Here is a 12017-nt window from a genome sequence, read left to right on the forward strand (position 1 = left end):
GCAAGCCTATTTGCAGTGTATTTAAATTCACCGTTCATGAATCCAAACTTCCACTGGAAAAACATTAGGAGGAGGTCTGAAAATGGGAGAGGAGTGAAAACTGGTGCACTAAAACTAGAACTGTCCTCCCAGAAGACCTGATGGCCTCCTAATTGCAAAGGGCTACGCTTTAATGTTTTCTAAGCAGCACAGCTCCGAGGAGTCCTTTGCTCCTTCCCTGAGATTATTCCCAACAAATCCCTAAAATTAACATTCTCATAAAATACCATATTCATGCATAATTACCTTCCATTTTAACCATCTTTGGCATTCAGGTACAGCTCAAAAAGTATGGCTTAGTTTTCAAAAGCATAAACAGCAGTTGCAAAAAAAATTTTCAACAGTACACCCTCACAACACGTCTAACTTTTCATCCATCCATTATTTCACCAAAATAAAGGTATTATGATAGATGCAGCAAATGTGATTGTGGTTTGGTTTAATTTTCCATTCATCTAAAGGTAGTATTTTCTAGTATTAGTCTACTAATTAAAGAAAAACAAATTTAGACAAAATTTGAGGTAACCAGCCATGTTTCAACAAATCACCCTCACTATGACAGAGACTGAAATTTTTCTCCTAAACAATAGCACCAGGACAGTAAGTGTTCATTGATATTCTATAATGTTTATCATGATATGGAGAAGTATTAAAAGGCAAAATATGGCAAAGCTTCATGAGCTTTTTCAAACTGAGTTTTTTTATTTTTTAATATTTCTTCTAAGATTATTATACACATTTCTTATATATTAATAGTTTATTTTTATTCACAATAGAGATGAGTAGTGTTTTGTTCTTCACTTTAATATTGAATTTTTTTAAAGAGAAGCTATAACCACACAACTTCTCCATACAAAAATCCATACATTTCTGCTATAGCTGATACAGTAATCAGCTGTATCAGTAATCAGGAAATAATTATCTCTCTTTCTTTTTTTTTTTTTTTTTTCCAATTTAAGAATTAGTTACCGAGATGCTATCTCTCCAAAGGTAGCTATAGGTCCTTTTAATAGGTGTCACATATAATAACAATAGGCTCACGAAGAGGCCTATCTCCCCAGAAGGATTTTTGTACCTTGATGAAGTACCTGTGGGATTCTGCAGTATTCAAAGTATTTTTGCTTTGATTATTTTAGAATGTTCCTACTTCATTGTAGTATTAAAATAATTTCATTCGCTTCACAAAAAGTTAAACCAAGTTACCAAACTTGAAATTCTTAACCTAAAACTGACTGACAGTCTACCAAGGACTAGGAACCAGCTCAGGCCAAGCTCAGGTATATTCACCTACGGCAATAACAGGGAATGAGAAATTTACTCCTGTAGGCATACTGCTTACACCTTCACTTAGGCAAATCAGAGATAAATTAGTTGCAGATCTCATTTAATGTATGTAGGCATGTATGCCTAGAAGATGCACAGGCTTGGGAAAAAGGCTGTATCAAATAAAAAAAACCCCACAGTAATCGTTATCACCAAGAATAAAAAGAGAAAGGGGGAGTAGCTGCCACAGTCATCCCTGGGAGCTCTACCTCAGTAGTACAGCAGTAAGTTTCTCCATGTTCAAAATAAGAATTGTAAAATTTCTGGATTAGGACTTGACAAAACCTAAATTTAGTCTGGTGATGATGTGGACATCCTTCTTCTAAAGAAGGACAGAACGTGCTTTAGACACTTGTTCTCAGCAACTGAAATCTGCAGTGGAACACAGTCAATTAACTCAGATCTATACCTCACACATTCAACATTAAGATGTCCAGAGCTAGAGAGCATTTTTCCTTAATGTCAATTATATAAAAAAGAGGTGAAAGAGCTGAAAAAGGGCAGAACTTGATAATTCTGTTGATACATGAAAGACAGTTATAAAAAGAGGATCATCTATTGCTCAATGCATCCACTAGAAGGAAGACTGGGAGAAGCACAGAAAAATTAATTAAATCTTACACAAAGAAGAATTAGAATACGCATTATGAAAATTCAAACTGTAATGGCTGTGAAGGCAAGGAACAGGCCACTAAGGAGACATTAAAACCTTCACTGAAGGTTTTTAAGAAAATTTGAATATGTGTTTGTCACAGATGATTTAGAAAAAAATCTGAAAAGAGCCATCGGTTATACTAGATGATCTCCTCATGTATCTACCATTCCTACAGATCTGTAATTCTTTTATGAACCTAAATTTTGTGAGACAAAATCTGTACTGATTCTGTACTGAATACAAACTAGGAATATGGTATTGCATCAGACTGGTCCATTGTGTTATTGGCAATAATAATACAATATTAGAATAAGGGATGTGAGCTCAATATATACAAAAGCTACTAATAAATAGAAAAAAAACCTACCACTTTTGGGGGGATTTTTGGCTTAAAAACACAGACACTTTTTAGCAGGCTTTCTCTGTGCTCTTGTGCAAAAATCATATTGTAAATAATTTTCTTACTTCTTCCTAGCTATCAGTTCATCAGTAACATTAGACAGCACTGAAGTCGCGAAATGCTTAACCATTTCTGAAAGTTTGTTTTTGGAACTGCAAATAATTTCTTCTAGAAAAAAAGGAAAGTAAATTCTGTCAATCTGGTCCAATCTCCATTACATAACAGTTTTCCAAAAAGAGTGATTTGAGTAGGATTATAATTTTGTTAATTTTATCAGGTCACCTTAATTTAAGATTATTAGAGAATTCTTCATTTCATATGAAGTGAACCTGGGTAGTTTTGAATCCAGCAAACTCCAATGATGCTTTAGAGGGGGTTTGTTTGTGTACTGCTTCTTTATGCACTGTGGCTGCAGATATAAAATCATCTTACTGTGGCCGTTCTGGTACATATATTTTACTCCATTTTAGTAGATTTTTACGGCAATCCACATTAGTAACCAAGCATTATAGTTTACTGATTGCTGATGATATCTAAGCAATAAAATTCTGGATGTGATCCCCACACTTTAAAAAATACATAAACCCTACTGAACCTCCTACACTACTAAGTGCTTTATTCAGGTAAAGTTTTTTTTTTTCTCCTCTGACTGCTCAGTCTTATTTTGAGTCATAGTTTGGATTTTCTTACAAACTGATTTTATTTTCTCTGATAATTTTATATGCAATTAAATGACAGAATCACAGAATGGTTGAGGTTGGAAGGGACCTCTGGAGATCATCTAGTCCAACCTCCCTGCTCAAGCAGGGTCACCTACAGCATGTTAGACAGGGTTGCATCCAGGAGGGTTTTGAATATCTCCAGAGAAGGAGACTCCACAACCTCTCTGGGCAACCTGTTCCAGTGCTCTGTCGCTCTCACAGTGAAGAAATTCCTCCTCATATTCAGGTGGAAATTCTTGTGGTTCAGTTTGTGCCTGTTGCTGGCACTACTGAAAAGAGTCTGGCTCTTGACACCCTCCCTTAAGATATTTGTAGATATTCAAAAGATTCCTTCTCAGTCTTCTCCAGGTTAAAGAGGCCCAGTTCTCACAGCCTTTCCTCACAGGGGAGATGCTCCAGTCCTCTGATCATCCTCATAGCCCTACACTGGATTCTCTCCAGTAGCTTCATGTCTCTCTTGTACTGGGGAGCCCAGAACTGGACACACCACTCCAGATGTGGCCTCATCAGGGCTGAGTAAAGTAGCAGGATCATCTCCCTCAACCTGCTGGCAACTTCCTAACATACATGAGGATACCATTGGCCTTTTTGGCCACAAGGACACATTGCTGGCTCATGGTTAACTTGTCCACCAAATCTCCCAGGTCCTTCTCCACAGAGCTGCTTTCCAGCAGGTCAACCCACAACCAGTACTAGTGCATGCAGTTATTCTTTCCGGGATGCAGGACCCTGCACTCGCCCTTGTTGAACTTCATGATGTTCCTCTCCATTCAATTCTCCAGTCTGTCCAGATCTCTTTGAATGGCAGCACAGCTTTCCGGCATTTCAACCACTGCTTCCAGTTTGGTATCATCAGCAAACTTGCTGAGGAGGCACTCTGTTCCTTCATCCAGGTCATTGATGAATAAGTTGAACAAGACCGGAGCCAGTACTGACCCCTGGGGGACACTGCTAGCTACAGGCCTCCAACTAGACTGCGCCACTGATCACAACACTGAGCTCTGCCATTCAGCTAGTTCTCAATCCACCTCACTGTCCACTCATCCAGCCCACACTTCCTCAGCTTGTCTGTGACGATGTTATGGGAGACAGTGTCAAAAGCCTTGCTGAAGTCAAGGCAATGTCCACTGCTCTGCCCTCATCCACCTTGCCAGTCATACCATCATAGAAGGCTATCAGATTGGTTAAGCAGGATTTCCCCTTGATGAACCCCTGCTGACTACCCCTTCTTTTCCTCCACATGCTTTGAGATGACATCCGGGATGAGCTGTTCCATCACCTTTCCAGGAATGGAGGTGAGGCTGACTGGTGTGTAGTTTACTGGGTCCTCCTCCTTGCCCCTTTTGAAGATTGGAGTGACATTGCTGTTATAATGTCACAGTTGTTATAATGTCAGAAAATGTGTGTCTTAAATTGCTCAATTAAGTTATAACTACTATCATTATTACATAATATTATTATATCTGGGTTAACAAGATATTTGGCTGAAGGCGTAAGTGTCTGGGCACATTTAGTTTTGTTTTTAATAGTACACTGTTAAGCAAATGTGAATAGCAAACTGCTGGTAGATGATCTTTACAGAAATAACCAACAGTGTCCACAAGAAGGATATCAAAAAAATTGTAAAAAACAGATACTGAAAACTAATCTACAAAGTATTTTTAACCAGGGTTTACGTCACATGAGCACTCACATGTTAACTGAAGTCTGACTTGAATTTTTCTAAAGCCTTATTTGCTTAAATTTTATTTGGAAAGCTGTAGAGGTTTTAATAAAACCAAAAAAATCAAATTATTTTCTTTTATACTTCACTTTTCAAACTCTTGGCTTTTGTGATGAGGATATGTTTTTTTAATGTAATTGGCTTTCCTAATTTAGATACTCTTTGTACAACTTAAAGAATAAAAATGAGAACATTTCATATTCCACCTCATCCCTCATCTCATCCGCAATATAAAGTCTGTATCTGAGGCCAAATTTGACTTCAGGATTTACTTACACCACTATGTCAGTCAGTCAGTCAGGGCTGAGAAAAACACTCCTCTGCATGAGATAGTTGTATTGGTAAAACCACTGCAATACCTGTAATTATACTAGTAATAATGAGACACAGTCTGTCTCACTCAGAGAACTAGATTAAGCCATGACTGTCAAAAAAAAAAAAAAAAAAAGAAAAGAAAAGACAAAAAAAGAAAGAAAAGAAAAAACTCCTAAACCACTTTAAGATACATCCATATTTGTTTATTTGTGCAGACTCTTAAGAGCTTCTTACAGAGCGACGTATGCTAGGAGAAGAGAAAGGCCTTGATCTTGATCCTGGTCTTGAAGGTCACAGACTGAACAGTCACACCAGTGGGGAGAGGAGGCTGCTGCACATCCTAAGAGATTCTGTAACTCACGCTGCCAATTATCTGACTTTGGTTGCCATAGCTATAGCTCTTCATTCCCTATGTACTGCAGTAATCCAATCCTGAAGCCGCACAGGCATGAAAACTACTAAGATCTATATCAGAAATAAACAGTCAAGCCTTTGGGTGTTTTGGTCATTGGCACCACCGGAGATTCGAAAAAGAATTCACAGATGAAAACAAACTTTTATTCTGCAAATCTTCTGGATCAAGGACTACATTTGCATGCCATTTTCTTCCAGGCGTATAATTATTTTTCTTGTGTATACAAGCCACTCATTCTAAGGAAAAAAAGGTCAGTATTTCAGTAGATCAAGATTTTCAGAGACAATAAGAATCTGATAGCCTATAATGTCTTATCCGAGCTACAGTCTTTAATTCTGATAACTCTTCAAATCATATTTTAACAATTTAAAAACAAAACACCTCCCTCCAAATGCTAAGGCTATAAATTATGGATTTGAATGACTTAATTTTAAAGCAGTAATTCCTTATTGTTCTGAATGGAATTGTTAACTAACAATCCTACAACACTACCCAAAACAAACAAATTACTGTAGACATTTGTGGCCATTCTGGTGTTATCTGACATTGACATTTTCACTGATTTCAACAGAGCTACACCAGTTTACACTGACATTCAATTCCCAAAGTCCAAACCATTACCTTATTTCACACCATTAAGAGATTTGTATTAAGTATTAGATGGTGTTAGTTGTAGTAAGTTATGACACAAGTTACTCCTTGTTCATCAGACTCTCTCTTTAGCAAAAGTACTCTGGATCAGTGATAAGATATATTAATGCAGAACAGACCCTTATGCAAAAACTAACTGATCTTATGAATCAATTTTAGTGTCACATCATCTGCTTTAATTCCTTTTATCCCTTAAAATAGAGAAAAAAAAATCCACAACTACAGCTAGCAGGTAGGTGTTATAAATGAGAAGCTAAATAATGCTGAGATAGCTCATGATGGAAGAATTAATAGCAACATAAAAGCTAGAACACAAGCCGTGAATACATTATTAATGATGTTTTCTTCTCACATCAGCAGATGGACACTGAGTGGCTCAAGGGATGGGTAATGGGATACTCAGCTTTTCATCTCAAAGGAACTAGTGCAGGTCTGCCTTAGGCTGATAGTTACCTGAAAGTTACCATTTGACAGGTATCCAATAGCCAGTATGTAAGAACTGGTCTCGGTCATGCTCTTCCTGTACAATCTAGTTAAAAAAACTGATGTGCTGTTTTCAGAGATGAGTAGGTTGGAAAACTTGACTATCTTTTTATCCCTAAAGGTTCAGCCCTGTTCAAGCCTGACTGAACAGCTTGAGACCCAACTGCAAGCAGGATGATGGACTTGGCATATATTATACTCCTTTAGTGGGCACTTTCCATCAGTGTCTATCTAGTATATTCCTCAATGGCTAAATTAACTTTTAAACAGAAGAACAAAGAGAAGAAAATCAACCTGAAATGAACTGAAAAACCTAATCTAATGAGATTTGCTTTCAACAAAGCCTGGCTTGATAGACATGATGTGTTGTTCTTTTTGACACTGAAGGCACAAGGATTCTCAATAGTGACACAAACATATAGTACAGATATAAAATGTCTGTGTTGTCACAAAAGCATTAATAAATTGATAAGAATTAAGTGATCTGTAAATCCTTTTTGCAGGAAGTATAGAGAAGGCTAGTGGCTACAGTTCTCAATAAAACTTGACACGTTCCAAAGTCTTGGTGAGGTTTTAATTGATTATAAATTATTTTCATATTTATTGAGAAGAACCATACAGGTAGATACTTCTGGTTTCAAGCGACTAAACTGAATTTGGAAAGGTTTCAAAACAGACTTGGAGTCTAACTACATCGTCTGTCACCTGACAGTAAAATCATAGTCTTAGTTTAGAAGCATTTTCCTTTTGAAAAGAAAAAATACCTTCAGGGCATTTCTGGAATAAGTCCAGCAATAACCATCTGAGAGATAAGTAATGAGTTGTATTTAATCAAGTACTGGTCAGTATCACATGAATGTGTTTTTAATGAGAATATCCGTGAAACTATCAGGCATAAAAGGGAATTATGTTTATATAAAAGCTGCAGATGTTTAGCTACAGATCATAGATTTGCTTGAGCTATAATTGTTAAAAATATATCTATATTACCTTGATGACATCCATGGACATTATCTAAAGTCAAACTTCTCTCAGTTCAGTGCAAAACCTGAAGACGAATGCTAAAGGCAGCAATCTGATAGGATTCAAGCATTTCAGTTAAAGATGGCTGAATATGTAATTTAAATTTATATCATGTTATATCTGTGTAAACCCACTATAATCTTATTTCAATAGAGTAACTGATACATATTTTGTATTTAACACTATTTGTTATCATTGTTAGTAGAATCACAGTCCAGATTGCCCCCTCACCTGTTCTATGCACTGTACAGACAAATTGCAGTAAAGTTAAACGAGAGGAATAAAAGATGTGAGAAAGAAACAGAAGCACTGAGATAAATTGCCAAAATCACACTGTGAATCTGTTGCCAAAATAAGAGTATAATCCAAGTCTTCCAAATCTCAATCCTTTGCTACATTCACAGAATATTCCCATGGCTTTTTGTAAGACTTATTTTTGTTAGTCAAAGTTCTTGCCAGTAACAATTCTTGTTAGGCCATTAACAGACCTTTCAAACACAATTTACCGCCTTTCAAAAATCCACTTCTACTGTGACATTCACAAAATAATCAAAAAGTTGGATAAGAGGCTCCTGTTGTACAACACATATTGAAGGTTCACTGAAGCTACCTGGGTGTGCTGCACCAGCTCCTGCAGCCAATGGCACACAGAGGACTGGGATGGCCAACATCCTCGCTGACCACTTCGACTCTCCACACCAAATGACACAGGATCTACACACACAGCTGAGGAGACTGGAAAAGACAGCGTAGTCAAAGCCTGAACTCACACAGCCAGGTGGCTACTGACATACCTCTGCCTTTGTGCCATTGCACCTCTTAAGAAACGTACATGTAGCAATTTATTTGGAATTGCACAGCTTTTGATCATTTTACTCTCATTCTGGCCTCAAGCCCACAAAAACTTATTTTGCATTTAATTGAATAACACTATCTATGAAGTATAACAAAACCAGACCTTTCTGTGGAAAGGACATTTCTTTACTATATGTTCACATACAGTGCTATGATACTTCAGTCTTGAGTCAAAGATTCTCGTTAGTTCCATAATACAAATAAATAAAAATAATCTTAAAAGATTATTGTATTTTTACAATACAAAATACAATCTTAAAAGATTATTTTTAAACTTCAATCTTAAAAGATTAGTTCATTTAGTTTCTAACATTTTAAATAAACATTACGATGTATTAACATGTTTAGCAGAACTAAAATTCAAATCCAACCTGGTGGAGTAAATTGCAAAAATTCAATTAACTTTTGGGGAGGGATAGGATTTATATACAAATGTAAGGAAAGAATTATTTTCTTATATGTATCTTATCTTTATTTACACATATTATTTACTTGATTACCTTTTATCCTCTCTCTGTATATGAATGTAACTTTAAACTGCCATACGGATTATGGACAGGCGGTTACCAATCTGCCACTCTCATATGATAACAAGAGGGATTTTTTTTAATTTACACTGAAAACCAAGAGCTTTAGTTTTGCTAGTTCTTTCTCTAAAATAAAACTGAAGCAGTCCACGAAGTAATCCGGGCATCTTTTCCATGAATTAAAAATCACAAGATAAGCAAAAGACTGCCCATAAAAACATCAACATGCCTCTTTCTTGGTAGCCTTTGTGAACGGAGGAGAAAACCGTTCTCACAGTTGATTCTTGAATCAGTGTTACTTGCATACAGATCACTTATCTAAAAAGACAAGTATGAAAAAAGAATCTTCTGATAAAATTGGAAAGAAATATGTAGGATAACAATAAAAACAAAAGCAGGAAAAAAAAGCATGCTAGAGACATGAGCTGTTTTGCGAAAATTATCATCTGTAGAAACAGCTGCAATTAATCATCTCTGCCCATATCAGTAAGTGCCATCTTCAGGGACAGGAAAATACTGGGGACAGCAAGAAATAACATAAAGTAAAAAAAAAAGAAAAAAGTGAACCTCTTTGCAAATGGAACACATGACATGTAATATTATGTGTCAGGCTTTTGAGGAAAGCATGCAGGCAAAAATCTGTGTCAAAGGCCTTTTTTTGACTTCTTAGTGACCTTCTTCCCCCTCTGTTGTCTCTCAGTGCTTTTATTCATCTTTCTGTAGTTGAGGAAGAAATTCTAGCATGCCTAAGGGATGATAATACATATATAACTCCTTTCTATACAGCATTTTAAAGATAAATACTGAACACAAGATGCAGACAAAATTTACTTTGGGGCAAAGTCTATACAGGCTTGCCAGTCAGTCCACAGCACAATATAAATACAGATGGAAGAGAAATCTGTAGTTAAGTTTGTCTAACACTTTCTGTTATAAGACTCTAGTTTGAGATGCTTATAAACTTTGCCAATGTTTAATTGCTCAGTCTGATTTTTTTCAGAGTATCTGTTTTTGTAAACTTTCAATAAAAAAGAATCTGCTACCTCCTAAAATGAGGTTATGGGAAATATGCTGGTTTAGCAAAATTAACAAATTCTTATAACCATTATAATGAAAAATTGATCCTAGAATGATCAAAGGACTGAGGTGTTTTGTCATGCAGTGGAATGTACAGCCCTAAATTACAGACCAAGGCTTCCAACATAACACACAAGAATATTTTGATGCATCTGTACTATCAATTTCAATCATTACATGCTTTGATCCAAAAACCTCTACATAAACATCCACTGTGTGTGCATACTACACACACACACATACATACATACACACACACATACATACACACATATATATGGAATACCTTTTGGGGCAAAATATCAAAGCTTCTTCCTAGACAAAATTTAGAAGCCATTCAGACTTTAGTTTGCTCCAGGAACTGGTTTTAGTAGAAAGTGTCCTTCCACTTGGTCCTGTGCTCCAACACTATCCTTTCAAACTGTTTGTCCGGCATTGCCTCCATGCCGTGACTCACTGGACACTTCTACAGTAACATGTATGTGGTACACTTCAAGAATTTCTCTAATCTTGGACAAACAGAAAGGGATATTAATTATTAAAGAATTTATTAAAAATGGTTAAAATGTCTCATATGCAAAGATGGACTACCTGATGCCAAGAAGAGGTCCCCATGGCAAAGGACTCTAAGCTATCATAGCCTTTGAGGAAAGGGGAATCTTGACTGCAGCAATCACCCTGGCTACCTAAAGAGATGTGGCAGAACAGCTTTATGCTGGGGGAACTCTGTGACCCCAAGTGATGCCACCTGAAAACAAACTTGATTCACATGAAGGTACACAGTAAGAACTGGCATGAGCATAGACTGTGAGCGCAGGAGAGAAGTGATATTTGTACTGTGCCCTGTGTGTTGAAAAGGCTGTGGGAAGGCTTACAGAAGAGCACAGGATCATCCCAGATGCTATGCAGTGTAGATGCAGGTGGCCTACTCTAATGAGAGTCAGACAAAAGCCACGTTGATGGAAGCCACACCTTGCTGTCCGTCCACAAAACAAGGATTGCTCCTCAGGCAGACCACAAATACAGTATAAGCATCATCTGATAAATTCGGCAATTCTGAGAATACCCAGAAACAGGCCTGTAGGCACCTACAAGCTTATAGCGTTTCCGGGGTTAAGTCCTGAATATACCTTCTGAGTATGCCTTTGAACCGTTCCCACACTGGGATAAAAATACATGGCTATATTAGGCATGTCAAACTCTTAAAAAAGCAGAAAAAGTATAAAGTTTTGAAAGAGAAAATCTTTCATGGCATCAACAGGAGGTAAAAATAATTGGAACTCTTCATTCATTCCATAAATACCTACTTAAACATGATAAAAAGGAAGATGTAGGAGTCTTAGCTACAGTCATCTTTATGGTTACTAGCCTCACTCATCTCATATAAAATTAATCTTTCATTTGATAACATGTGGGAAGAGGGAATGGCAGTACATGAATAGAAACATTACACTTAATGCAGCAAAAGCCTGGAATCAACAAAGACATTGCCAAAAACTGCACAGAAACATATCATAATAATACTGAGTTCTGACATGAAAAAGAGCTTAATTATCAAGACTAAAGTATGCCTGATACCCTCCAAATGCTAGGCATATCCAACAAATTTTAAACAGATTATTATATTTCATTATATTTAAATGTATTTCTCAACTCAGTATACATACTAAAAATAAAATCACAAAAAATACTAGAAATAAGAAATCAAATTTCTTAATGTCATCTGTGTTACTGATAGAGTTGCACCTCTTTGAGTCTATTTTCATGGAAAAATTCAACTATACAACATGAAGTAAAGTCCTTCTTTTA

At 36.5% G+C, this 12017-nt stretch overlaps 1 long non-coding RNA gene across 2 annotated transcripts in view; it reads right to left on the reverse strand.

Moving 5' to 3' along the window:
* Window positions 1–12017, reverse strand: part of LOC134141171 (uncharacterized) — a 51091-nt gene that overhangs the window by 34069 nt on the left and 5005 nt on the right. The window contains exon 2 of one of the 2 annotated variants that reach the window (XR_009958551.1): window positions 5359–5828. The exons of the other annotated variant lie outside the window; for it this stretch is intronic. This is a non-coding gene — a long non-coding RNA (uncharacterized LOC134141171). Of the gene's footprint in view, window positions 1–5358; window positions 5829–12017 lie in introns of those variants that run through there. 2 annotated transcript variants of the gene reach the window in all.

The sequence above is a fragment of the Rhea pennata genome, chromosome 5 (genome assembly GCF_028389875.1).
Source record: "Rhea pennata isolate bPtePen1 chromosome 5, bPtePen1.pri, whole genome shotgun sequence".
Lineage (NCBI taxonomy): Eukaryota > Metazoa > Chordata > Aves > Rheiformes > Rheidae > Rhea > Rhea pennata.